This window comes from Stenella coeruleoalba (assembly GCF_951394435.1).
Source record: "Stenella coeruleoalba genome assembly, chromosome: 13".
Taxonomy (NCBI): domain Eukaryota; kingdom Metazoa; phylum Chordata; class Mammalia; order Artiodactyla; family Delphinidae; genus Stenella; species Stenella coeruleoalba.
Genome location: NC_137159.1, coordinates 57,140,521 through 57,167,399, shown reverse-complemented (window position 1 = coordinate 57,167,399; position 26,879 = coordinate 57,140,521). Strand labels below are relative to the sequence as shown.

Below are 26,879 nucleotides of genomic sequence, written 5' to 3'. Positions count from 1 at the left end.
AAGCAATGATTAAAACCATGGCTGCACTAATGAAAGCAGGGCTGGAGGACTGGAGTGCTGAGAGACCTGTGAAGAGAGGAGAGAAGAGAAAGCCAAAATGGCTATTCTCCTCCTACGTGAGATTTTTGTCTCTTTTTTACTGGTCGTCTTTGCTTATATATGACATTTATTTTACATGACTCTGTTTATCTCAAAGATGGAAACTTTGAGGGTATTTGAGGCCCTAAGACTCCTATTCCCCAGGTGGCCCAAACTCAGGGACTGAACTGAAAAACAACCTGACCTCTTCCTCAAGTCAGTTAACCCCTCTGGACTGTAGATGAAAAATCCAGCTACATCAACCGTCCAACTGTAGGGATTAGTGACGTGGAGCTGGCAAAGCTTCCTTTGGAACCCTTTGAAATTAACATGTAGTTATAAGGTATTTGAAACTGAGAGAAGTGCTATATTTTGCTCTAAGAATTTGAAGTTCTTCCTGAAGCCAGTGATGGGACACATTTCTTATAGCAATCTGTTTTTGTGATTCAAATTCAGAGGTATGAATTTCTTTCTGATTCCTAATACATCATGTGCAGATGGGGGGGTATAAACAGTATGTGCAGATGCTTAAGGTGTTTTTCCTTTCTTCCATAAAGTTATATTTGTTTACTATCGATGCTTCGATCATGTATTAATATTTAGTAAGATACCATTTCACTGGAGGAGGATAAAACATCCTTGTATGATATTTAACTTGGTAATTTCAAATGAAATGTAACTGAGCGCAGTGATCTAAAACTGTAACTCACGTCAAAATAAAAATGCTGGCCCCAGGCATTTATCCTTAGGCCTATGTTTTGGAAGAGAAAATGCTTCCAAGGTTTCACGTGCTTCTCTTTCTTCTTAAAGTATTAAACGGGTTAGCTTCAAAACTCATTTTATTTCCTTTCATCCTCCCTTCCCTCTGACCCTTACTCATTTTTCACATTTTGTCTCAGCTCACTAACTTCTAGACCAGTCATGAACCAGGGCTGGCAAATCCTAACTTGGTGCAAAACTCCAAGTGTTGTCAACATGATTGAGACCAGTGACTATTGCAGATATATCTTAAAAATCTATTATATATGTTGTGTAAATGGTGTTTGATGACCTTCACTGATTATGAGTAACAATAGCATTTGGCTCAGTGAAGAAAATGGTAAATCTCCCCAGGACTGTGACATTTTTGTGAAGCAGCATGGAAACAGCTACACATTCATCATGTCAAACTAGTCACCATTTACCTTCTATCTTCTTTACATTGCTCTTTTTAATTTAAAGCTGATTCCTTTAAGCAGCCTTGTAAAAAGGGAAAAAAGCGTGACCTCATTTAATTTAGTGTTTTATCTGACATTTTCCAGTAGGCAGAAATCCTAACATATTTGAGACTTAGGAGATAAGCAGTGAAATTCCTCATGGCTAAGACCAGAAAGTTGTGCCACATAAATCTCATTTTCAATAAGTAAAAGATTTTATACCAAATTTAACCTCAATATTAAAAATATAAAAGAACATCCATATTTTTCATCTTGCTGGAAGGTTCATTTTCATTGCTAAATGAAATGGAAATTTCTGGCATCACAGAAATGAATGAGAATAATGAACATCACCCCATATGTTGTTGGATGCCATAAAATAAAGAAGGCATTGTAGGGAAATTTCTACTCCTGTTGATTTTGGTGATGGTTCTGTTGGTAGCGGTTAAGGAGGTAGCGTCCATTGCCATTCATGGTTGCATTTCAGCACCAGATAGAAAGCTTTTGAAATTCTTTGTAGCTCAACGGAAGATAGGTTTTTGAAACGCCATAGATTTTAATGAATATCATCATACAAAATTCAAGCTTTTGTCTCTACATTAAAACTACATATAAGGATTAAAAGCAGTTGTTGTTGCAATAATTTTTTCATGAAACAGTGTAGAAAACATGAGTAGATGGTGATAGGCATTGCTTAGTCTGAGACTGCAGATTTCACGTTAATGGAAACTATGCCCAGTGTGGCAACAGTGGGAGCAGTGTAAGTCCAGTACAAGAGAATGGATATGCTTGTCCAGGAAAAATGGAGAACAACATAGATTCTACTTAACAAATATTTTAAGATAAGTCTAAACCACTCAAAATGCAGGGGTTTCCTTGAAAACAAATGATCATCCTATTTGTTGGTGGAGTTCTGGAATCCAGCAGAGTCAATGAGGGGGAAAAAAAGCACTAGGATAGTAGCCTCCATGCTTTAGCAAAGAAGGTTACTGATGTTAGAGAAGTTGTGTATTTGAAGGCCCTAGGCAAGTGTCGATACCACTTAATTGTTAAAATTTCGACAAAAGATTGATTTCTATGGTAATTTAAAAATTCATAACTTGTTCTTATTGTCGGCAATTTGAATATGATAAAAATTTTTTCCTTTTATTTGCCCTAAGAATTCCCATAAACTAATTAAAATGTCAAGAATAGTTACTCAAGAATATAGCCCCTTATATAAGGCTTTATTTTCCTTAAGATCTTCAGAAATTTGAATTTTTAGTCCTAAATGCTGTAAGATAAGCCTCAAACTGACACATTTTATGATTCTGTTAGTGGTACATAATTTAAGAGAAAAAGAAAAACAAAAAAAACAGGGACATCTTTCTACTTGGTATAGAAACGTGTTTGTTGCCATCCCATCATTAAATAGTTGTGGTACGTGCTGGTATGACACCTAGGGAGGCTCCCATTTTAGATGTTTGTTTATGCTCTTGACATTTTCTGCCAAGGAATTGATATCACCAATTATATTTTTTGGGCAGGCATGTAGAGATATAATTGTTTCTTCCACTTAAATATAAAACATATGCATATTAGAAAATGCACTCCTTTTAAAGCTGTTGTTTACAGGAGGTAACTTTGAAATCTAAGTGTATTAGCTGTAAAGAGTTGGGCTTCTTTACACATCTCTATTGACTTTTACTTGACACCGGAAATGGTGGGTAGTCTTTTGGTGCTTCTCTGTACAGTTTTCCTGCACATAAAATGAAGAGAACAGCTGCCACCCACTCATTCCAAATTGGAGTGATTCATAAGAATCACACATGTAAAGATCTTGCACGATGCAGGAAAGTGCTAGCTCAGCTGAAGCTATTATGGGAATGAAGGTTAATGCTCATGTGTATCTCCGTAATAGCCACCTGCCCTGTTTGCATATGTATTAATTTCTCTGTCACTTGATATCACTTCCTACTCTTGCAAGAAAAACCACACGTTTCCTGAAACATCTTAAGGCAAAGATATTTTGTGAGTAGACTGTTTTATAATAAGAACTAGATACATATATAAATATTAATCCAGATCTTTAAAAGAAAGACTGCTCAGAGAAAATATTAATGACAGTTTTCCTTACTAAGAATTATGATATCACTGAAGAGTGAGACGTCTACATTTTCTAAGTACATGTTTCTGGGCATTTTGGTTTGTTTGTTTGTTTATCAGGAGACACTATTGGGTGTCTCTTTTTGTAGCACAAAATTTGATTTTATTTTCAATGGTAGCGATTTTGAGGCAGAAGGAAATCACTATATCCTGGGGAATGGTTTGCAAATCCATTATCTCTATTGGTCTTCCTTCGTATAAAAACACATGGAATTGCCTTGGATCAATGGACATTTTTTTCCTATTGGCTTAAAAATCCTTGGCCAATTGTAATGAAGCCTGAGGGGATAGAGACCCAAGGAGAAGGCTGTACTTAATTAAAATATACCCAAAGGAAAGGCATACTTTCCTTGTTCCAGGAGTTTTCTGAAGGATGAGGATCCAACTTTAAAGATACAGCAAAAAAAAAATGACATGAAGCAAGACAATGAATTGGCAACTATGACAATCAAAGGGATTGGATTTATTTTTTGCCCCACGGCACCGCCCATTTTTATTTTTAAAAAGTCATTTATATAAACTGATATATTTTCAGTATAGAAAAATTGGAAAAATCACATTAAAAAGGAAAGATAAAAATTAAGATTCCTCATAATCCCGCTTAAGGATAATCACTCTTAATATTTTGGTGGTTATATTTCTAGTCTTTGATATTTGTGTCTATATTATACGCATTCACAGAATTAATACAGTACATATGACTATATTTTCAATTTTTTATAATTGCTTTTTTGTGACTTTACCTCTTGCTAGTTTTGTATTTTAGTATCTTGGTAAACATCGTTTTTAATGGATGTATTTTTCTATATCACATGGATGACATGGCTCCTCAACTTTGAAGAATAGTTATTATCTCAAATCCTTGAGCGCCAGCTTCCAGGCTGAACAAATATGGTTGTGAGCTTGGAGTGCTACCAAATTCTTTCAGCCTGAACCGTGATGAATATAGTCTTCTGCTGACATTGATATATTGTGTGTTTTTGGAAAAATCACTCAGAGGCCTCTGTTGCAGTTATCTCACCCATAAAACAAGGAATATGTTTCCCATTTGACATCATAGACATATTTTGTGAGTAAAATGAGATGTAAGACGTTCTGTAAAAAATGATAAAGGACCAGAAAAATGCAAAATAATTTTGTTTTTGGTGCTGAGTTGTGATGAATTTAAATTGACGTGTGTCTCTTTCCCTGAGATATATCTAAGGTTTACTGTATAAACTGAGTATATGGATTATTTTGTTGTAACTGCCTGATCTAGCCAGCACCATGGATAGGTCCATCAGAAGTCTGTAGTATTAAATTCAAAGGTAAATAGGAATTAAATCCAAAGGGATTATACATTCAGATTTCTTTTCAACTTTAGGTTAAGCCCATTTAGGGAAAATACCCAAACATATAGACATGAAAATCACAAATTTATAAACATGCAACTTACAGACTAGCAACTGCATGATAGAAGGATGATTCTCCCCAGTACAAAATTAATACCTTGCATAAATTAAGATGTTACATCATTACTTTTAAATAATAATATATAATAGACACAGATATTGTGACAGATATTTTAATTGCCTGCCCATGAGCCATTTATCCTTTTACTTGTCAATTCTGTTTGTAGCAACAAGGTTTTCCGTCCCAAATGATGAATCATGATTTGCCTAAGGCAATAATGTTATTCTATTCCGCTGTGCTGGATATATACTTTCCTAGCTTCCTTTAGAGCTGAATTTTGGAAAGAAGAGCTACACCTTTGTTGACATTTTTAAGCCTATATCCAGGCATTTTGTTGTTTTAAAATTTTAATGTTTTCTTTGTTTAATGCTTTGTTCATCTGGTATTTTGCTTTTTATTGTTGAAGAGATTCTTAAGTTATAAGCAATATAAATGCCACGGACTACATCTCAAAAGGAATTGTATCTTCTTTATTTTTAAATTCTCAGCACCTAAAATAATGTTTGCCACATGGTAGATACTAATAAATGTATGGTGAATAAAATCATGCAAAATACGTTCAGAGACACATAGTTATGTGTATTTGAGGCCTAACAACATGTGGAGAAATTTACTTAAAGTATATTATAAACACTGTGAAGGTGGGGACTTTATTTTATTCACTGAGCTCTGGGCATAACATTTGGCTATAGTAGGTCCTCATTAAATATATTTTAATTAATGAATTAAGTAATGAATAAAACATTATATAATTACCACAATAACCCTACAAAGCATATCTGGTGAGTATTAATACATAAATACATACTCACTATTTACAACTGAAGAAACTGATGCTCAGAATGACTGAATTATTCACTCAAGTTCACATTGCTGGTAAATGTTAGAACAGGAGCTGAAAATCCAGATCTTCCCAGACTGTTGCTAATACCCTTTGCACATTGCCATGGTACCATCCGTTCATTTAAAAGTATGATTGAATACATAAAAATTTGTTTCTTGACCAAAGTGTTTCTATAAAACAAGGTATAGAAATTAAAATATTTTAACTTTAGGACTTTCAGGTACCACTTTCAGGCTTGGCAACTACCAAAAACCACAAAAATCTCTTCTCTTTGTTTTCTCTTTTGGAGTGATGAAATCCCACCCAGAATTCCCCAGTAAGCTTCCCCTCAAGTCTCATTGGCCAGGTTACTATCACATGCCTGTTTCTAAACTAATCTCTGACCATGGGAATGAGATTATTGTTTAGAGTGAAATGATGTTGGAGAATGGATCATAGTGACTAGTATTTAGGGGCAATGCATTATTATAACACCATGAGCTAATATCATATTATATAAGGTTACTTGGGGAAAGGCAAATATGTATGTCTTTCTCTTAAAAAAAAAAAACTATTGTGATTTTGGATACTGAGGCAAATTAAACAAACCTAACTATGAAAGTAAAATAAAGAGTCTAACTTCATTTTTTTTATGTTTAACTTCTGATAGCTTTTAGCATTACCTCTCCTTTTTCTGTCTCTGCCCTGTGCCCTGAATCTGGGCAAGCAGTTAAGAAAGCCTGGGTGCTTTCTCCTTTGGTGCCAATGGGAAGTTCAAACCATGCACACCCCTGCCCACCAGCAGAAACCCTCATCTCGACCCTACCCCGTTACCGTAATAAAAACCTCCAGCCAGAAACCTTTCCTGGCTATCTTAAGCCACTTTTGGACCATCTAGGGAGATATGCCCTTGTCTCCCTAGAAAGTCTTATTATGTAAATAATAAGTTTTCATACCATATTGGGGTGTGTGTGTGTGTGTGTGTGTGTGTGTGTGTGGTATCAGTGATAACATCCAATCTAAACATTGGATGGGGATCTATCCTGTGTTTACAGGGTGATCACAATAGGAAGAATGATAGCTATCAGAGATTTATGTAATGTAAACACTTAAGGCTTCATTTTTCCTTTGCTGGCAAATAGATCAACCTATTAATAAACTATTAACCTATTATTTATTCTGTGTGGTTTGAGTTGTACTCTGAAGTCCAAATTACCTGCTTCTCCACCCTACAACTTTCTAAACCTACTGTGGTGATTAAAACTGCTCCTATAGTAACTCCTGAGTGTTAAGTTTTGGTCTCCGCTTTCAATGCTTTTGCAGATCACTCCAGGATAGCCTACATTTTAAGACCCTACTGCCTCTTTCTTAGTGAGTTTTTCAAATATTTTTCACTTGATAGAATAGGCCGAAGGTATGTATAGTTTCCTGTTTGATAGACTGGAAATGGTGTGAAAGACACATGAAGAGAAAGAAATGGAGGAGAAAAAGTGAGCAACTCTGACTTAAAATGAGAAACCCAAATACTTTAGACACTCTGAAAAAGCAAGGGTCATAAGTGATGCTCAAATTAGGTGTACTGTTTAAGCTTCTTGGATACTAATCTTCTAAAGTATCCTTTTAATTATTTTGTTGCTACGTTCAAAAAACTCTGATCGTTGTATTTTCTGCAACAATGAATCTAATCTTCTCCAACAGGTATTCAAGTTTCCCTTTTTCTGACTACTTTCTAAATTAAACACAGTCACTTGTCAATATTTGTCAACTCCTTTACTCTACTGTAATTCTGTTTCTTTAGTCTTTAAATTCTCCAGCAATTGACTCATTTTATTCTTTCTGCTGGGAAAGCTTCCTCTTTTTACTTCAAACCACCTTAATCTTATTCATTTTTCAAGATGCAGTCAAGCCATCCCTTCATTTAAAATTGATTGACTCCCTGTTTTCCTAAAACCTTGTTCTCAGTGTTGGCAGTATAAAATAGTGGTGCAGGCATAATGTCTGTCCTCAATAAGCTTAGTGTTTAATGAAAACAGAACCAAATTAACCAGCAAATATATGAGCATTGATTCCTTGCATGATAAATTGCTCTGGAAACATGTCGGAAGGGCACATCAGCGAGTCCTTAAATACTCCAGCCATCATGATCCTTTCAGTCTTCTCACACCTCCATAACCCTTTCCTTGCACCACACAATTTAGCACTTTAATGAACATTCTTTTGTGTTTTTCAATGTTGTTTCAGAAATTGAAGGTGAAGAAACTTTTATTCACTAGACTTCTCCTGGGGAAGAAAGCAACATTTCTTTCATGGAAATATTTTGATAAGGAACTTGGGGTAGAGGTTGAAATTTGATGACACACATGTCTGGCTGAATTGCTCTAAATGAGAAAATAAGAATTCATATTGTTCCTGAAAAAATCAGGAGCTGGGGGAGGGGGAGAAAAGAAGAAACAGAGACAAGCGAGGAATCAATTAGAGACAGTGGGAATTCATACAAGGTGTGTTGTGAACTCTCACTCTTGAATCTTCAGCAATGTAGCTAGACTACCAAAATCTGTGATGAATACAAGTGCTGTGTGTGTATGTGTGTGAGTTAAAGAGAGAGAGGAGATTTGCTTTCTTTCTGACATAGGTCAAAATAGAGCTAACATTTGGTAAATGAAGGAGTCTGATAGGAAACGTATTAGTGTTAGTACCCTAACTAGGTTAGAAGCTGTCTTAAGTCGGGGCTGTGATTCATTTTTCTGTACATCATGTGAAGCAAAGAAGGCATCTAATGTTTTATTTTCATTTTTAACAAGTTCTATAATTTCTGACAAATCAAAATTCACGTTTGGAGCTGCAGTTGGATGTGTGGCAGGTAACAGAGACAGAAGGGGACGACATTTTTGGAAGTGAACGCATATCCATTAAATAAACAGCCAGCTATGAATGTTGCTTCTCACTGAGGGTTTCTGATGAATCAGTAACACAGTTTTTCTGCCTTTCTGATATTCTGAGTGACGTTCAGCTCCAGACATGCCCAGTGTGATTAAACAACATGAGTAACAGCATGCCTCGGGAGAACGGTGCGCGGTGGTCTGTGCCGCGCGGTTGGAGGGATTGGCTCAGTGCCGCCTGTCAAAATGCATAACCTTTCGGACTGGAAAGGTCACAGCCGTTTCCTGTGTGGATACAGCAGAGCTTCTAAATGAATTCTTGACCAGAATATGTCCTTGGTCAATATACACCAGGGGGAAAAAGAACCCTGTGCTATAATGGGATTTACTTCCAGAGGCTTGGAGGGGAAATGGTTGATCAACTCTGACAAAATTGTAATTCAAAAGAGTAGCTGTTGTGCTACTCATCATATTAACAATCACTGCTGATAGCTTTGTAATTGTATTCCAAAAGACCTCCAAATCACAATTTTTTTTTTTTTTTTGGCACAGGGTCTTTCCGTGCCATCTCTTATTGAAACCTCATGGGTTTCAGCCCCCTCAGGTTGTCCAATTTCTATGATAAGAAACATAATTCAAGCTTCAACTATGGTGGAATTATACCAGTCTGATTTCAGACTCTCTCTGAACTGGAGATTCCATGGTTGTCTACAAACTTTGGAATTAGTGTCTCTGGAGACTCCAGCCTGGTATCTGCATTTATAAATACACCAGAGGTGATTTTAATGAGGGTTAGTCTCGGATCCTTGTTCAAAGCAGGCAGCATGGTCCCTACCACCCCAAATTATTGAATTTCAAAGTCTTGAGCAGGACCCTAAAATCTCCATTTTTAACAAGGATTCCTGGAGATTCTATAAACAATCCTTGAAATTAACCAAGTGAAATATGTAAAACATACCAAATTATTCCTATCTGTTTTACATAATAATCAAATAGCTTAATATTTTCATTGATGGTACTAGCTTTTTGACACTAGTTGGACAGAACCTCTGAGTCTCAGTTTCACACATTTAGGCACAGTGAAAACCAAACAGAAAATGACAGAAATTAAACTAACTGTAAAACTTCCTGTTTTACAAGCTCATTAGGGGAATTAGTAGAATATTTGCAAACAATGAGAAGCATAGATTGAGACAAATTAAGAAATTAACTAGGATACTATTTGCTATACTTTAATAAGAAAAAATGAATAAACTATATCACTCTAAATAAAATGGTCATTAAGGCCCTTTTTATTCCAGGAAATAACACACCTTTCTCAGGTGACAGATCATTCTAGCTCCACCTCAGTGAGGATTTGGGGAATAGCTGAGAAAACATCTCTGAACCTGTGAAATGTTACACAACACCCTCCAGAGGATCTCATGTTTTAGGGCTCTGATTCTAAAGAAGGTTTAGGAATGCTGCTGACATAGTAGAAAATTCCATCAAATAACATTAGAAAACATGAGGAATATTAATTAGTCATTTAAGAGAAAGAGATACACATTTTAAGAAATTCTTTATAGAGTCTGGAATTCTATAATTGAAAAAGATTCAATAGTTCCTATGGGAGAAAGATGTCTATTGAGAGGAAGTAGAAGTAGACAGTCATTTATTCAAATCTACTTCCTGGTAGCAGCACTTAGCATGGGTTTTTTGGGGCAGCTGATGTTTATGTCTATCCTATTAGTTGTATGGAGACCAGTCATCTCAGTTTGCCTGGTATTAAGGGGTTTCGTGGGACACAGAACTATCAACTAAAACATGTCAAGTCTCAGGCAAACTGCGCAGAGTTGTTCACCCAACGAGAGTTGGTTGCCTCTACACCCTCCACCCCACATCCTGGGTGGAGTGTGACTGGTCTCGTCCCAAATTTCCTCATCCCGGGGATTGGTTCTGGCAGGGACGTAGTCTTCATAGGTTTAATGTACGAAGTCAAGGACTTTTGCCTGATAGTTTGAATAAGAGAAGCTCTCCTTTTCAGGATGGTCTTGTGTTCATATAAATATAAACCAGAACTGCAACAACCACCTTTACAAGGATAGGATTCAACTGACACATGGAGGAGTGTAGACCTAAAAACAGAGGAACCAGAATCTTGGCGATAATGGAGCCCTCTGTGGCCAACATTGTCTAAAACCTCCCCCACCCCAGGACAATTTTATATAGTCCAGTAAATTCTACTACCTTTTCCCCTTATAATTTCATAATGCACATACAAAGTTTAAAGAGTATGGAATAAATTAACACCCAAGTTCTCTCCATGCAGCTCAAGAAATGGAGTATTATTTATACTTCATTAATCACTGTGTTCTCCTCCCAATTACTTTGCTATCCCATTCTCCAGGAGTGACTATACTCCTGATTATTGTGTTATCATTCCCATGCCTTTCTTTATGGTTATATCACATATGTATTCATTCATAAATCATTAATATTTTAGTTGTACCTATTTTGCCCTTAATAAAATAGAATCGTGTGGCGGTATTCTTATGTAACCTGCTTTGGGATATTCATTTACATTACAGCATGCAGTTGTAGTTTATTTGCCTATTAAATGCCTTTTTTCTTTTATCTTTTTTTTTTAGTTCCTACTTTTCTGTATACTTATGCTTTAAACATATCTGAGGTAAACGGTGTCTGAATTTTTGTTTCTTATTTTTAATAGACTTTGTTTTCAAAGCATTTTTGGTTTACAGCATAATTGGGTAAAAAGCACAGAAGGTTTCGAAATACTCCTTGCCCCCATACACAGAACTCATTTCCTCACTATTGACATTACACCACAGTGGTACTTTGGTGTTGTATAGTCTATGAGTTTTGAAAAATGTATAATGCCACATACCCACCATTGTAGTATGATACAGAATAGTTTCACTGTCCTAAAAATCCTCTGTGCTTTGCCAATTCATCCCTTCCTCCCCTTGCCCTCAGCCCCTGGCAACCAATAATCTTGTCTCCATGGTTTTGCCTTTTCCAGAATGTCATATAACTGGAATCATATAGAGTTTTCAGATTGGCTTCCTTTCACTTCCTTTTACTTCACTTCCATGTCTTTTCATGGCTTGATAGCTCATTTCTTTGTAGCATTGAATAATATTCCATTGCCTAGATATACTACAGTTTATCCACTGAAGGACATTCATCTACTAAAGGACATCTTAATTGCTTCTGAGTTATGACAGTTATGAGTAAAGCTGCTACAATCATCTGTGTGCAGGTATTTTTGTGGTCATAAGTTTTTAACTCCTGTGGGTAAATACCAAGGAGTACATTTGCTGGGTTGTATGGTAATAGTATGTTTAGTTCTTCAGGAAACCGCCAAAGTATCTTCCAGCATGGCTGTACCATTTTGCATTTCCACCAGCAATGAATGGGAGTTCTTGTTGCTCTGTGTCCTCAGGAGCATTTGGTATTGCCAGTGTTCCAGATTTTGGTCATTCTAATAGGTGTGTGGTGGTATCTCCTTGTTGTTTTAATTTGCATTTCCCTGGTGACATATGATGTGAAATATCTTTACATATGCCTATTTTTCACCTGCTTACCTTCTTTGGTGAGGTGTCCAGGTCTTTTGCCAATTTATTTCTTCCAGTTTTATTGCGATATAATTGACATACAGCACCGTATAAGTTTAAGGTGTACATCATAATAATTTGACTTACATACATCAGTAAATGATTATTATAGTAAGTTTAGTGAACATCCATCATCTCATGTGAATACAAATTAAAGAAATAGAAAAAAAGTTTTCTCCTTGTATGATAGCTCTTAGGAATTATTCTCTTAACATAAACTTTCATATATAATATACATCAGTGTTAACTGTATTTACTGTGTTCTACTTTATATTCCTAGTACTTACTTACCTTATAAATGGAAGTTTGTACATTTTGACTGCCTTATCCCAATTCCCCCTCCCACCCCCACCTCTGATAACCACAAATTTGATCTCTTTTTCTATAAGTCTGTTAGTTTGTTTTTGAAGTACAATTAACCTACCACATTATGCTAATTCCTGATACACAACCCAGGGATTCTGTATTTCTATACATTTCAAAATGATCACCACAATAACCTCTTTTTTAATTGCATTGATCATTTTCTTATTACTGAGTTTTAAGAGTTCTTTGTATATGTTGAATAGCAGTCCTTTATCAGCTGTTCCTTTTGCAAATATTTTCTCCCAGGCTGTGGTTTGTCTTCTCACTCTCTTGACATTGTCTTTCACAGAGCAGAGGTTTTAATTTTAATAAAGTCCAGTTTAGCAATTATTTCTTTCATGGATCATGCCTTTGGTGTTATATCTAAAAACTCATTGCCATATCTAAGGTCATCTAGATTTTCTCCTATTATATTTTCTAGGAGTTTTATAGTTTTACATTTTACATTTAGTCAGTGATCATTTTGAATTATTTTTTGTGAAGGGCGTAAGGTCTGTGTCCTGATTTTTTTTTTTTTTGTATGTAGATGTCCATTTGTCCCAGTATAATTTGTTGAAAAGCTATCTATTTTTCATGGCAATGCCCTTGATCCTTTGTCAAAAAAACAGTTGAGTATATTTATAGGGGTCTCTTTCTGGGCTCTCTATTCTTCCATTGATTTATTTGTCTATTCTTTCTCCAGTATCACACTGTCTTGATTACTATAGCTTTAAACTAAGTGTTGAAGTCAAGTAATGTGAGTTCACCAACTTTGTTCTTCTCCATCAATATTGAATTGCTTATTCTGAGTCTTTACATCCATATAAACATCAATCAGTTTATAAACATCCAGTATTTCTTTTTACTATTGTAATAGTCCTTGTTGTTTATCTGAAAATTTTAGTCTGTTTATTGCACTTTGATTAATAATATGTTTGTATTTGACTACTATAATATTTTGTAGACACTTTAGTTTACATTTAGTGTTTTAAAAATCCATCTAGTTCCTAAACTTAAGCAATTGGAAAGGATGTGATTTATGGCATATTGTAAAATTTGATATTTAAAGTGAAACCAATTAGCACATATCATTCCTTTATATATTTCCAATGGTGTATTACTACCATAGCAATTTGCTACTCACTATAAATGACTTAAAAAGAACAAATTATCTTCTTTGCTATAATAAATTTTACATTGCTCCCTTTAATCATAAGTTTGTATTTTCACTATACTTCAATAGAATTTTATAGTAAAGTAATATAATTTTATGCTTGAAAGTATTTTAGTAATCACCCTATCATTCTTCTCTACAAATAAAACTGTGTATATAATTTAAAATTTTAATTCTTTCCTATGACCACATAGATTTATGTGATAATTATTCTTCTTAATTGAATTCCCATTCCAAATATAATTAACATAAAACATCAAGGCAGAGGGCAGACAGCAGAAACAAGAAAAACTACAATCCTGCAGCCAGTGGAGAGAAAACCATATTCACAGAAAGATAGATAAGATGAAAAGGCAGAGGACTATGTACCAGATGAAGGAACAAGATAAAACCCCAGAAAAACAACTAAATGAAGTGGAGATAGGCAACCTGCCAGCAAAAGAATGTAAAATAATGATAGTGAAGGTGATCCAGGACCTTGGCAAAAGATGGAGGCAAAGTTCAAGTAGATGCAAGAAATGTTTAACAAAGACCTAGGAGATTTAAAGAACAAACACCTAGAAGAATTAAAGAACAAACAGAGATGAACGATACAATAATTGAAATGAAAAATACACTAGAAGGAATTGATAGCAGAATAACTGAGGCAGAAGAACGCGTAAGTGACCTGGAAGACAGAATGGTGGAATTCACTGCCATGGAACAGAATAAAGAAAAAAGAATGAAAAGAAATGAAGACAGCCTAAGAGACCTCTGGGATAACATTAAATGCACCAATATTCACATTATAGGGGTCCCAGAAGTAGAAGAGAAAGGACGTGAGAAAATATTTGAAGTGATTATAGTTGAAAACTTCTCTAACATGGGAATGGAAATAGCCACCCAAGTCCAGGAAGTGCAGAGACTCCCAGGCAGGATAAACCCAAGGAGAAACACGCCAAGACACATAGTGATCAAGTTGACAAAAATTAAAGACAAATTATTAAAAGCAACAAGGGAAAAACAGCAAATAACATACAAGGGAACTCCCATAAGGTTAACAGCTGATTTCTCAGCAGAAATTCTACAAGCCAGAAGGGAGTAGCATGATACATTTAAAGTGATGAAAGGGAAGAAACTACAACCAAAATTATTCTACCCACCAAGGATCTCATTCAGATTCAGCAGAGAAATAAAAAGCTTAAAAGACAAGCAAAAGCTAAGAGAATTCAGCACCACCAAACCATCTCTACAACAAATGCTAACAGAACTTCTCTAAGTGAGAAACACAAGAGAAGAAAAGGACCTACAAAAACAAACCCAAAACAATTAAGAAAATGGTAATAGGAACAGGCATATTGATAATTACCTTAAATGTGAATGGATTAAATGCTCCAAACAAGAGACACAGGCTCACTGAATGGATACAAAAACAAGACCCATGTATATGCTGTCTACAAGAGACCCACTTCAGACCTAGGGACACATACAGACTGAAAGTGAAGGGATGGAAAAAGATAGCCCATGCATATGGAAATCAAAACAAAGCTGTAGTACCAATACTCAAATCGGATAAAATAGACTTTAAAATAAAGACTGTTACAAGAGACAAGGAAGGACACTACATAATGATCAAGGGCTCAATCCAAGAAGAAGATATAACAATTATATATGCACGCAACATAGGAGCACCTCAATACATAAAGCAAATGCTAACAACTATAAAGGAGGAAATTGACAGTAACACAATAATAATGGCGGACTTTAACACCTCACTTACACCAATGGACAGATCATCCAGACAGAAAATTAGTAAGGAAGGAGAAGCTTTAAATGACGAAATAGACCAGATAGATTTCATTGATATTTATAGGACATTTCATCGGAAAGCAGAAGAATACACTTTCTTCTCAAGTGCACATGCAACATTCTCCAGGATAGATCACATCTTGGGTCACAAATCAAGCCTTGGTGAATTTAAGAAAATGGAAATCGTATCAAGTATCTTTTTAAACCACAACTCTATGAGATTACAAATCAATTACAGGGGGCAAAAGCGTAAAAATACAAACACATGGAGGTTAAACAGTACATTACTAAGGAAGAGAGATCACTGAAGAAATCAAAGAGGAAATCAAAAAATACCTAGCATAAGTGACAGTGAAAACATGACAATCCAAAACTTATGGGATGCAACAAAAGCAGTTCTAAGAGGGAAGTTTATAGCTATACAAGCCTACCTCAAGAAACAAGAAAAATCTCAAATAAACAATCTAACCTTACACCTAAAGGAGCTAGAGAAAGAAGAACAAACAAAACCCAAAGTTAGTGTTAGGAAAGAAATCATAAAGATCAGAGCAGAAATAAATGAAATAGAAACAAAGAAAACAATTGCAAAGATCAATAAAACTAAAGGCTGGTTCTGTGAGAAGATAAACAAAATTGATAAACCACTAGCCAGACTCATCAAGAAAAAGAGGGAGAGGACTCAAATCATTAAAATTAGAAATGAAAAAAGGAGAAGCTACAACATACACCGCAGAAATACAAAACATCCTAAGAGACTACTACAAGCAACTCTATGCCATTAAAATGGACACTGGAAGAAATGGACAAATTCTTAGAAGGTATAACCTTCCAAGACTGAACCAGGAAGAAAGAGAAAATATGAACAGACCAATCACAAGTAATGAAATTGAAACTGTGACTAGAAATCTTCCAGCAAACAGAAGTCCGGGACCAGATGGCTTCACAGGTGAATTCTATCAAACATTTAGAGAAGAGCTAACACCCATCCTTCTCAAACTCCTCCAAAAAAACTGCAGAGAAAGGAACACTCCCAAACTCATGCTACAAGGCCACCATCACCCTGATACCAAAACCACACAAAGATACTACAAAAAAAGAATATTACAGACCAATATCACTGATGAATAGATGCAAAAATCCTCAACAAAATACTAGCAAGCAAAATCCAACAACACATTAAGAGGAACATACACCATAATCAAGTGGGATTTATCCCAGGGATGCAAGGATTCTTCAATATACACAAATCAATCAGCGTGGTACACCATACTAACAAATTGAAGAATAAAAACCATATGATCATCTCAATAGGTGCAGAAAAAGCTTTTGACAAAATTCAACACCGATTTATGATAAAAACTCTCCAGAAAGTGGGCATAGAGGGAACCTACCTCAACATAATAAGGGTCATACATGACAAACCCACAGCAAACATCATTCTCAATTGTGAAAAACTGAAAGCATTTCCTCTAAGATCAGGAACAAGACAAGGATGTCCACTCTCGCCACTCTTATTCAACATAGTTTGGAAGTCCTAGCCATGGCAATCAGAGAAGAAAAAGAAATAAAAGGAATATAAATTGGAAAAGAAGAAGTAAAAGTGTCACTGTTTGCAGATGACATGATACTATACATAGAGAATCCTAAAGATGCCACCAGAAAACTACTACAGCTAATCAATGAATTTGGTAAAGTTGCAGGATACAAAATTAATGCACAGAAATCTCTTGCATTCCTATACACTAACAATGAGAGATCAGAAAGAGAAATTAAGGAAACAATCCTATTCACCATTGAAACAAATAGAATAAAATGCCTAGGAATAAACCTACCTAAGGAGGTAAAATACCTGTACTCAGAAAACTATAAGACACTGATGAAAGAAATCAAAGATGACACAAACAGATGGAGAGATACACCATGTTCTTGGATTGGAAGAATCAATATTGTGAAAATGACTATACTACCCAAAGCAATCTACAGATTCATGCAATGCCTATCAAACTACCAATGGCATTTTTTTCAGAACTAGAACAAAATATATTAAAATTTGTGTGTAGACACAAAAGACCCCGAATAGCCCAAGCAATCTTGAGGGAAAAAAAATCGGAGCTGGAGGAATCAGACTCCCTGACTTCAGACTATACTACAAGGCTACAGTAATCAAGACAATATGGTACTGGCACAAAAACAGAAACATAGATCAATGGAACAAGATAGAAAGCCCAGAGATAAAAGCAAGCACCTATGGTCAACTAATCTATGACAAAGGAGACAAGGATATACAATCCTACAATCCTACAATCTTCCATGTAGCATAGAGCAAAACTTCTCAAAGCCTTGTTTCCTACCCAGCCTCTCAGTCTCACACATAATGTGAAAATGTTTCTAAGGATCTCACCATTTTATCACAGAATTTCCCAATGATTCCTCTCTCATAACTCACATGGACTCTCAGTTTCTCCCTGTATGACTCTATTCCATTCCTTTTACTCTACCTCAGCACTAAATATGAGCTTTTACTAATGAAAATATCTCACTGCTCCAGTGCTGTTCCTACCATTGCCCCAGTTCTCCTTGCAAGAAAATAATTGGGAACCAGTGGCTAAAAGTATGATTCTTAATACTCCAGGTTATAGGAAGGGGAAAGGTTGAGCAGGCAAAAATGGAGTTAAGAGGGCAGGACATTTAAGGAAATTGTGACAACACACACATGACTAATTTTTATCTCTTCCCAATTGTATTATCTCTCATTAGATACTACTATCACCTCCTTGGATGACTGTGTGATGTTTATATAGCATGATTTGAGGGACTATTGTAGGTTCTATGTGCCCAAATCATCATTATTTTACTCCTCCATCCAACCTGTAATTGCCACTATTAATCATTATTTGAGTAAAAGCAATGTCTCATGATAAAATGAGCAAAAGTTAGAGACTTAGAACCTCTCTTTGTCTCTGCAAACTTATCTACAAAATGGACGTGATAATTCATCTTCTGCTTGTCAGATGGGCTGCCCTGTGACAGTCTATTAATATTCTGGTCATTTGACAGCTGTTTATTGAGTATTCACTGTGTTACAGGCCCTAGGACTATAGCAAAAATGGAGTCACATGGAGCTTAAAAACTAGCTTTGGGAACATAATGAAATTATAGAGGGATACCTCTTGAAGAGTGTCATGGTATTTGCAGACATGAGAATCAGGGAGGTGGGATCGCAGAAGACATGTAAAATTAATGGAAGATATGCTGAAGGTTTAGGATGGTTGGGCAAATGTGTGTGTGTGTGTGTGTGTGTGTGTGCGCGCGCGCGCGTGCGTGCATGCGTGCAGGGGTGGTCATAAAAGATGAGTGACTGGAGGAAGTCTTAACATAAGCTTCATCTGTTCTACTATTTAGTCCATGGCTACTCTTGACCTTCTGTAAATCAATGACCTGGTACAAAATATAGTATCAACTACAATTCCATTTCATATTACTTGTTATCAGAAAGACTTGTAAAACTACTGATGTGTGTGCAATTCCTGTACAACTTTTAACAACCTTTAAGGGTCACAGCTATCATTAGATAGGACATTTCCTGGAGGAGGAAGAACATTTGTGTCATAATAGCCTGCCTCCATGCCTTTGCTTCTGCTAGTCTCTGATTCTGTCTCCCTCTCTCCATCTGTCAAGTCTTTGTTAAAACCTTTCTTGATTCCTTCAAGAAAAAGTGGGCTCATCCTCTTGAAGCTTCTATAGAATTGTCTGTGCTTCTCTCAGACCCTTACCACAGACACTCGTGTATTATTACTATCTGTGTCACCCTAAGGTCCTTGATGAGGACTGCTCTATGTGTAACCTACCATAAACATTTAGCAATCCATAAAATATATACTGCATAGGAATTAGATTTTTCATAATGGTCCCATAATGTGTTGCTTGCCTATTTTGTAAACAGAGCCTTTACATTTGACTCTAAATTTGCTTTAAAAATGCTTTTACTTTAAAACAAAGCTGTTTTTGTCTGAGAATAGGAAAGACAATAGTAGATAAATATAAAGAAGATAGATTTTTTTTTTTCCCTAAGAAAACTTTCATTTTATGTTACCTCTGGAAGTTCAAATGCGTGTACTCTTGACTGTTCTATTTGGTCTATTCCTGAGACACCAAATTATAGATGCCCTGAACTATCATCTTCTCTATGAAAAGGAAGCTAATTCTCTCTAAAGACCTGGGAGGCTAAAATCCTGAGTTTGGTGAATGACAGTGAAAGGCCAGTTTGCCCTTTGCGGCAAGTTGGCAAAGAGACCTAAGAGATAACCACAGAGAAATTTTTGAAATCATCAGAAATTATAATGGCGGGGAGGGTTTCAGGAGGAGAGATGTTCTCAGTGAGTTTATGTTGGACAAATGATGCTGTTCAGCCTAAGCCTATTTTATATAGCATGCGTTTCTGATAGTTATTGCAGGGATACTATTTTGATTTAACTAATACATGGCTTCTAATGTTTTTGCATTTATCACTTGCCTCTCTTAACGCTTTTTTTTACTTAGAAGTACCACATTCTGGTAAGTAGACAGAAAATACATGATTACATCCAGAAACACAAAATACAGTCCAGTGAATTACTGCTTATCACACAGATGATCAGAGCACATGATTTGGGCACATTAAGTCTCAAACAGGAGCAAAAACGACAGGCTGAAGGGGAGTGGAAGATTTGGGGGGGAAAAAAGAAACATTACAAAAATAAAATTACAAAAACAAAGGAGAGATAAGGGTGAAATAGAGCTACGAAGCTAACAGTGGTGCTGGAGGTTTTTTGGTAAAGGTCATTACAAAGGTCCTTTGTCCCTGAATCTCAGGATGAAATAAAGCATGTGTACTCAAGTAGCAGAGAAAGTCACATAGAAGGAGAAATCAAGGTGGTCTCAGACTTCTTCCCAATAATCCACAATTCCAGAAATACAGGGTGGCCCAAGAAGGTCATATTTTCTCAGCTGTCCTTTATCTCTAAAGGAAACAGAAAGACATTAAGTAAAGCAGAACTGTGAGAAGACAATATAAGCTATTCTTAAAGCCAATAAAGCTATTACATAACAAAATGGAACATAAAAAGACCCTGAATCTATATAAAATGCTCAGGAATAGAGAAATTCTGTAGGAAAGGGTAGGGCTGAGTGTTTAATCCATCTAAATGTAGAACCAATTTTTAAGGACTCCAATATTTTCATGTTAATTTCATATGACTCTAGATTGATATTTAGAAAATAATATGTCTATGGTGAAGAAACTATCTGAAATTCACCCAGAATTTTAGTTTCATTTCAGTTTTCTTCTTCACCTAAATAAACTAACAATCAAATATCTCTTTTAAAAATAATGTTATCATCTGAATCTGCTTTCCTGCTTTTTTTCCCCTTGTTTCTCTTATTTTCATCTTTGTCCTTGGCATCTCAGCCTGTCTGGGACCATCTACACCAAATGTGAACAGCACTTCCTTCAGGGTGGTACGGTAATGGTTCATTTATCTGTTGACTTGGCCTGTGTGATTGATTTTTTAATATTAAGCACATACCAATTTTTTTACAAGTTTTTTTAAAGGAGAAATTATTCATATGCTATTTTCATGTTGAAAGTATATGAGTAAAATCTAAGGAAAGGATTTTTTACAAAAGCTACTCAGTACAGGTTGGGGAACCAGTCAGTGTTATGACTGAAGCTTATACTTTTCTCGAGTTTTTAAAACAGATCTTTTGGTAAATCCTCCACCTTGTTGATATCACATGTCTACGCAGTAAATGGTTGTTTTGCAAAAATCCTGTAGGCATCGTGGACTCCATCTTGCTTTGTGACAGCCTAAATGCAAAGGAGGATTGAATCACAAATGGAGCCAGAGAGGAGTTCTCCACCTGCCACATTACTGATTTTTAAAATATCAACTTGACTTTCATATGTAAAATAATAGATAAGTGATACGTTTCTATTTTCTTCAGTACAGAAAACTGTTTACTGTCTTAGAAATTGGTTTTTTAAAAACTTTCGTTATATTACAAACTCAAACTTTTAAGTTTTAATTTCTATAAGGAAACACTACAAGTAAAAACCTAGCCCTTTCCTGGTGTTTGTTGATTTCTTTAGCATTTTAGGTTCCCTAGGGGCAGGGGCAGGGGCAGTTTCCTAAGGTGTAGGGAGAGTAAAAACTGGAGGGACACTGTATGCCACTGTCACCGTATTCCTAAAACACCTGATCACTCGAGGCCCTATATTGATAACAGTATCTTACACTTACATGATGCCAGACACTGGTAAGATCTTTACAGATAATAACATACCTAATCATTACAGCCATCCCTATAGGTTGATTTACACAGATGAACAAACCCTGAGGTTTAAGTAACCTGCCTAATGTCACGAAGCTAGTAAACGTCAGAGCTGTGACATGAACCCAGGACATTTGTCTGTAGAATTTGCTCATACTGCTCACCTGATACCCCAAAAGATAATTTACCTAGGTAACTAATAGCCATATCCCTGGTTTCAAAATGGGTGGAATGGCCCTTTGAGTAGCATTTCCATGAAGAATATTAGGATATTCTCCCTAAGGCTAACATTAGGAACATCCTTTAAAACTGAGATTGTTTCAAAAAGAGAAAGTACTCACTGACTGGTGGCATATACCATCATACTTAGTGTGTTTATTCTTTAAGGAGTATATTTTTGGGAGTACACTTGTGTGTGTGGTGGGAGGATGACTTGCAATTAAATAAGTATGAGAAGAGAGAGAGAGGCAGATGCTCCTGCTGGCTGCTCCTCTGGGCCATATTGACAGTGTCATTAATACCCTCACGGTCATGAGGATAGATATTCTTATATCTTCATAGGAGGCAAGGAGGTGAGCAGATAAGGGGAAGAACATAAATCTAATGTATAAAAATATTAGCAGCTGGCGCTATGTCCGTGTGAATCAAGAAATAATAGTCTCTGTAAAGAACAGGCCATGTATATTTGTTTTTATTGCATAGCACTTAGGATTATTATGAGGCATTGCAACGTCTGCTTCTATTGCCAACAGCATATGTAAAATCGACAGTTTTACAGCGAGGATTGTGAGAAGCTTTAAAAATATTATTTTCCTTTAGGTAGAAGTTAATTCTGACTTCCATCAACCCATGAAACAGGGCTTAGGGTTCAATCAAAAGAGTCAGAAGCAATAGTCTGGAATCCCACCTTGGCTGCTGAATCTTTAAGGACATGCAAGTATCAGACTATGTTCTCTTTTAGCCCAAGTCCCTGTCTGACAGTGAGATAAGAACCTAGAGAGAAGTTACTCTTTCAGTCTTTAGGGGACCATTTCTTTCATTACTAAAGCCATGAAGGTTTAAATATAACAATTCTACTGGCTCCCATTGAACAGCACACACACCAAAAGCATTTTACAGCGGGCACTCTGGAGGCAGGAGGAAATGCAAAGTGATACAGTTCAGTTTCTGGCCCAAAAAAAAAAAAAAAAAAAAACTGTTCTTGAGGTCAACAGAATATGTACGTTATGTGTCTCCTTCGATACGGTCATCAATAATATGTTTCATATATGCGACATCTCAGATAGAAAAGCTTTTTGAAAAAGTTTGAGTTATACGTCTATGTGTGTACTCTGGCTTATTTGAGATAATACAAGAAAATAATCTGTAAGACATCTATGAAAAATTGAAGGATATGGAGAGTAATAAGATGTGTTCGTATGTTAGATAAGTGTTACTTTTGTCATCTAAAAAATGGAGTGAGATGAAAATTGCAAAAAAAATCAGCACTAGAATTTATCAAAGAGGTAATGGAATATAGAGGGAGAAGAGGAAACTATACAGCATTACCTTAAATAAGAGTTTATTTATATTCATTTGAAAAATGGATATTGAGCTCCTACCATTTACTAGGTGTATTTTAGATGCTTGAAATATAGTGGGTTAAAACAGATAAAAATTAGTCTTTGTGGAGTTTGAATTTTAGCAAGAGGAGATAGTAAATAATAATAACAATAATAAAATAATATAGAACATTAGGAGGTGATAAGTCGTATGGCAAAAATAGAGCAAGGAGAGTACATATGGAAAAATCATGAAATTATGGTCCTAGATGCTGAATCTGGACTATATGAAGCAGTAGAATTTAATATTTTTAACAGAATGATGAGGAGGTTAGCCAGGCAATAATAGTTCAAGGAAAATTATTGATACCTGTAATGGTAAGTTTTATGTATCAACTTGACTGGGCTAAGGGATGCCCAGACAGCTAGTTGAACATTATTTTGGGGTTTGCCTGTGAGGGTGTCTCTGATTGGCATTTGAATCAGCAGACTGAGTAAAGAGGGTCATCTCCACCAATGTGCATGGGTATTATCCAACCCGCTGAGGGCTCAAATAGAATAAAAAAGGTGAAGAAAGGACGAATTCACTCTCTCCATTTCGCTGAGACGTCTATCTTCTCCCGCCCACAGGAACGGGTGCTTCTGGTTCTCAGCTCTTCACACTGGGACTGAATTACATCACTGGCTTTCCTAGTTCTCAGGCTTGAAGACAGTAGATCATGGGACTTCTTGACCTGCGTAATTGTGAGTCAGTTCTTACAATGAATCTCTTCTTTTATAGCTACAGCTGTATCTATCTATGTATCGATCTATGAAGGAGGAGGCATACAATAATAGAGACGTTTGGTTAGGTACAAGATATTGACTTCCTAGACACTATTATGTCTAATAGAAGGTATGCCGTTTTCCTGGGTAGGGATGTAATATACAGTCTGTTACAATTCACCAACTCTCTATATATAGTACCTACTTTTGCTCATTTTCATGGTAATAAATCATAATATTTAAAAAATCTCATTTGTGACTATGAAGTCCAGGGAAAAATACTGGGTCAAGGAGCAGAAGTGGTTCCTCTAATCCTTTTTCCAATAAAGATTGTGCTTTCAGATGAGAAATTTCTGTGGAAAGGCAATAACTGAATATCAGCATTTCATAATTTGCAATCATGGTTTATGGTATGACTCATGTGGTTTTGATTTGCATTTCCCTGGTGATGGGTGAGGTTGAGTACCTTTTCATGCTCCTGTTAGCCATTTGAATATCTTCTTTGAAAAATGTCTGTTGTCTCATTTTACAATTTGGATTATTTGTCGGGTTTTTTTTTTTTTTTTTTTTTGCTGTTGAATTATATGCATTTCTTATATATTTTGGATTTAATACATTATCAGATATGTGGTTTGCAAATATTTTCTCCTATTCGGTAAGTTTTCATGTTGTTGATGGTTCCCTTTGCTTTGCAGAAGCTTTTTAGTTTGATGTAGTCCTACTTGTTTATTTTTACTTTCGTTGCTTATGCTTTTGGAGGCATATCCATAAAATCGTTGCCAAAACAAATGGAAAAAAATTTCCCTATGTTTTATTCTAGGACTTTTATGGTTTCAGGTTTTGCATAAGTATTTAATCCATTTCAAGTTAATTTTTGTGAGTGGGGTAAGACTGGGGTCCAGTTTCATTCTTTTGCATGTGAATATCCAGTTTTCCAAGCACCATTTATTGAAGAAACTTTTCTTGGCTCCCTTTTCAAGTATTAGTTGGTTTATTAGGGTTTATTTTGGAGCTCCTTATTCTGTTCCACTGGTCTATGTGTCTATTTTTATGCCCACTACCATACTGTTGTGTTTTTTTTATTGAAGTATGGTTGAGTTACGATATTGTGTTAGTTTACAGTGTACAGCAAGGTGATTCAATTATATATTTTTTCAGATTATATTCCATTATAGGTTATTACAAGATATTGAATATAACTCCCTGTGCTATATGGTAAATCCTTATTGCTTACCTATTTTATGTATAAGTATTTTAAATCTGTTATTCCATATACCTAATTTGTCTCTCCTTACCTCCCTCTTCACTTTGGTAACCATAAGTTTGTTTTCTATGTCTGTGAGTCTGTTTAGGTCTTGTATATACATTCGTTGTAATATTACTTAGATTCTACATGTAAGTGATATCATATTTGTCTTTCTCTGTCTGACCTCACTGAATATAATATTCTCTAGATCCATCCATGTTGCTGAAAATAGCAGTATTTCATTCTTTTTTATTTCTAAATAATGTTCCTTTGTGTGTGTATATGTGTGTGTGTGTATATACACACACACACCAGATCTTCTTAAGCCAATTAGCTGTTAATGAGCACTTGGTTGTTTCCATCTCTGGGCTATTGTAAATAGTGCTGCTATGAACATTGGGGTGCATGTATCTTTTCAAATTAGAGTTTTCATTTTTTCCCAGTTATATATCCAGGAATGGGATTGGAGGATCATATAGTGGCTCTAGTTTTAGTCTTTTAAGGAATCTCCATACTGTTCTCCACAGTGGCTGCACCAATTTACCTTCCCACCAACAGTGTACAGTGTTCCCTTTTTCCCACACCCTCTCCAGCATTTAATATTGAAGACTTTTTGATGATGGCCATTCTGACTGGTTTGAAGTGATACCTCATTGTAGTTTTGATTTGCATTTCTCTAATTAGCAATGTTGAGTATCTTTTCATGTGCCTGTTGGCCATCAGTATGTCTTCTCTGGAAAAATGTCTATTTAGGTCTTCTGCCCGTTTTTTGATTGGGTTGTTTGTTTCTTCAATATTGCATTGTATGAGCTATTGGTATATTTTGGATATTATCCACTTGTTGGTCACAACATTTGCAAATATTTTCTCCCATTTTGTAGGTCATCTTTTTGATTTGTTGATGGTTTCCTTTGCTGTACAAAAGCTTTTAAGTTTGATTAGGTCCCATTTTTAAATTTTTGCTCTATTTCTATTGTCCTGGGAGACTGATCTAAGAAAATGTTGTAACAATTTATGTTTTGCTGAGAATGTTTTGCCTGTGTTCTTCTCTAGGAGTTTTATGGTGTCGTATTTAGGCCTTTAAACTATTGTGAGTTAATTTCTGTATATGGTTTGGGGGAATGTTCTAACTTCATTGATTTAAATGTAGCTGTCCAGCTTTTACCAGCACCACGTGTTGGAGAGACTGTCTTTTCTCCATTGTATATTCTTGCTTCCTTTGTTGAAGATTAATTGTACATATGTGGGTTTATTTCTGGGCTCTCTATTCTGTTCCATGTATCCATATATCTGTTTTTTGAGCCAATACCATGCTTTTCTTATTAGCTTTGTTGTATTGTCTGAAATTTATAAGGGTTATGCTTCCAGCTTCGTTCTTTTTCCTCAGGATTGCTTTGGCAATTCTGGGTCTTTTGTGGTTCCATAGAAATTTTAAGATTATTTGATCTAGCTCTGTGAAAAATGTCATGGGTATTTTGATAGGGATTGCACTAAATCTGTACATTGCCTCAGGTAGTATGG

The 26,879-nt window shown here is 35.7% G+C and overlaps 1 long non-coding RNA gene across 2 annotated transcripts in view; it reads left to right on the top strand.

Moving 5' to 3' along the window:
• Positions 1-25,190, top strand: part of LOC307196130 — a 538,765-nt gene extending 513,575 nt beyond the window's left edge. For both annotated transcript variants that reach the window (XR_013831048.1, XR_013831049.1), the window contains exon 8: positions 23,978-25,190. This is a non-coding gene — a long non-coding RNA (uncharacterized lncRNA). The remainder of the gene's footprint in view (positions 1-23,977) is intronic.
• Positions 25,191-26,879: the final 1,689 nt, after the last annotated feature.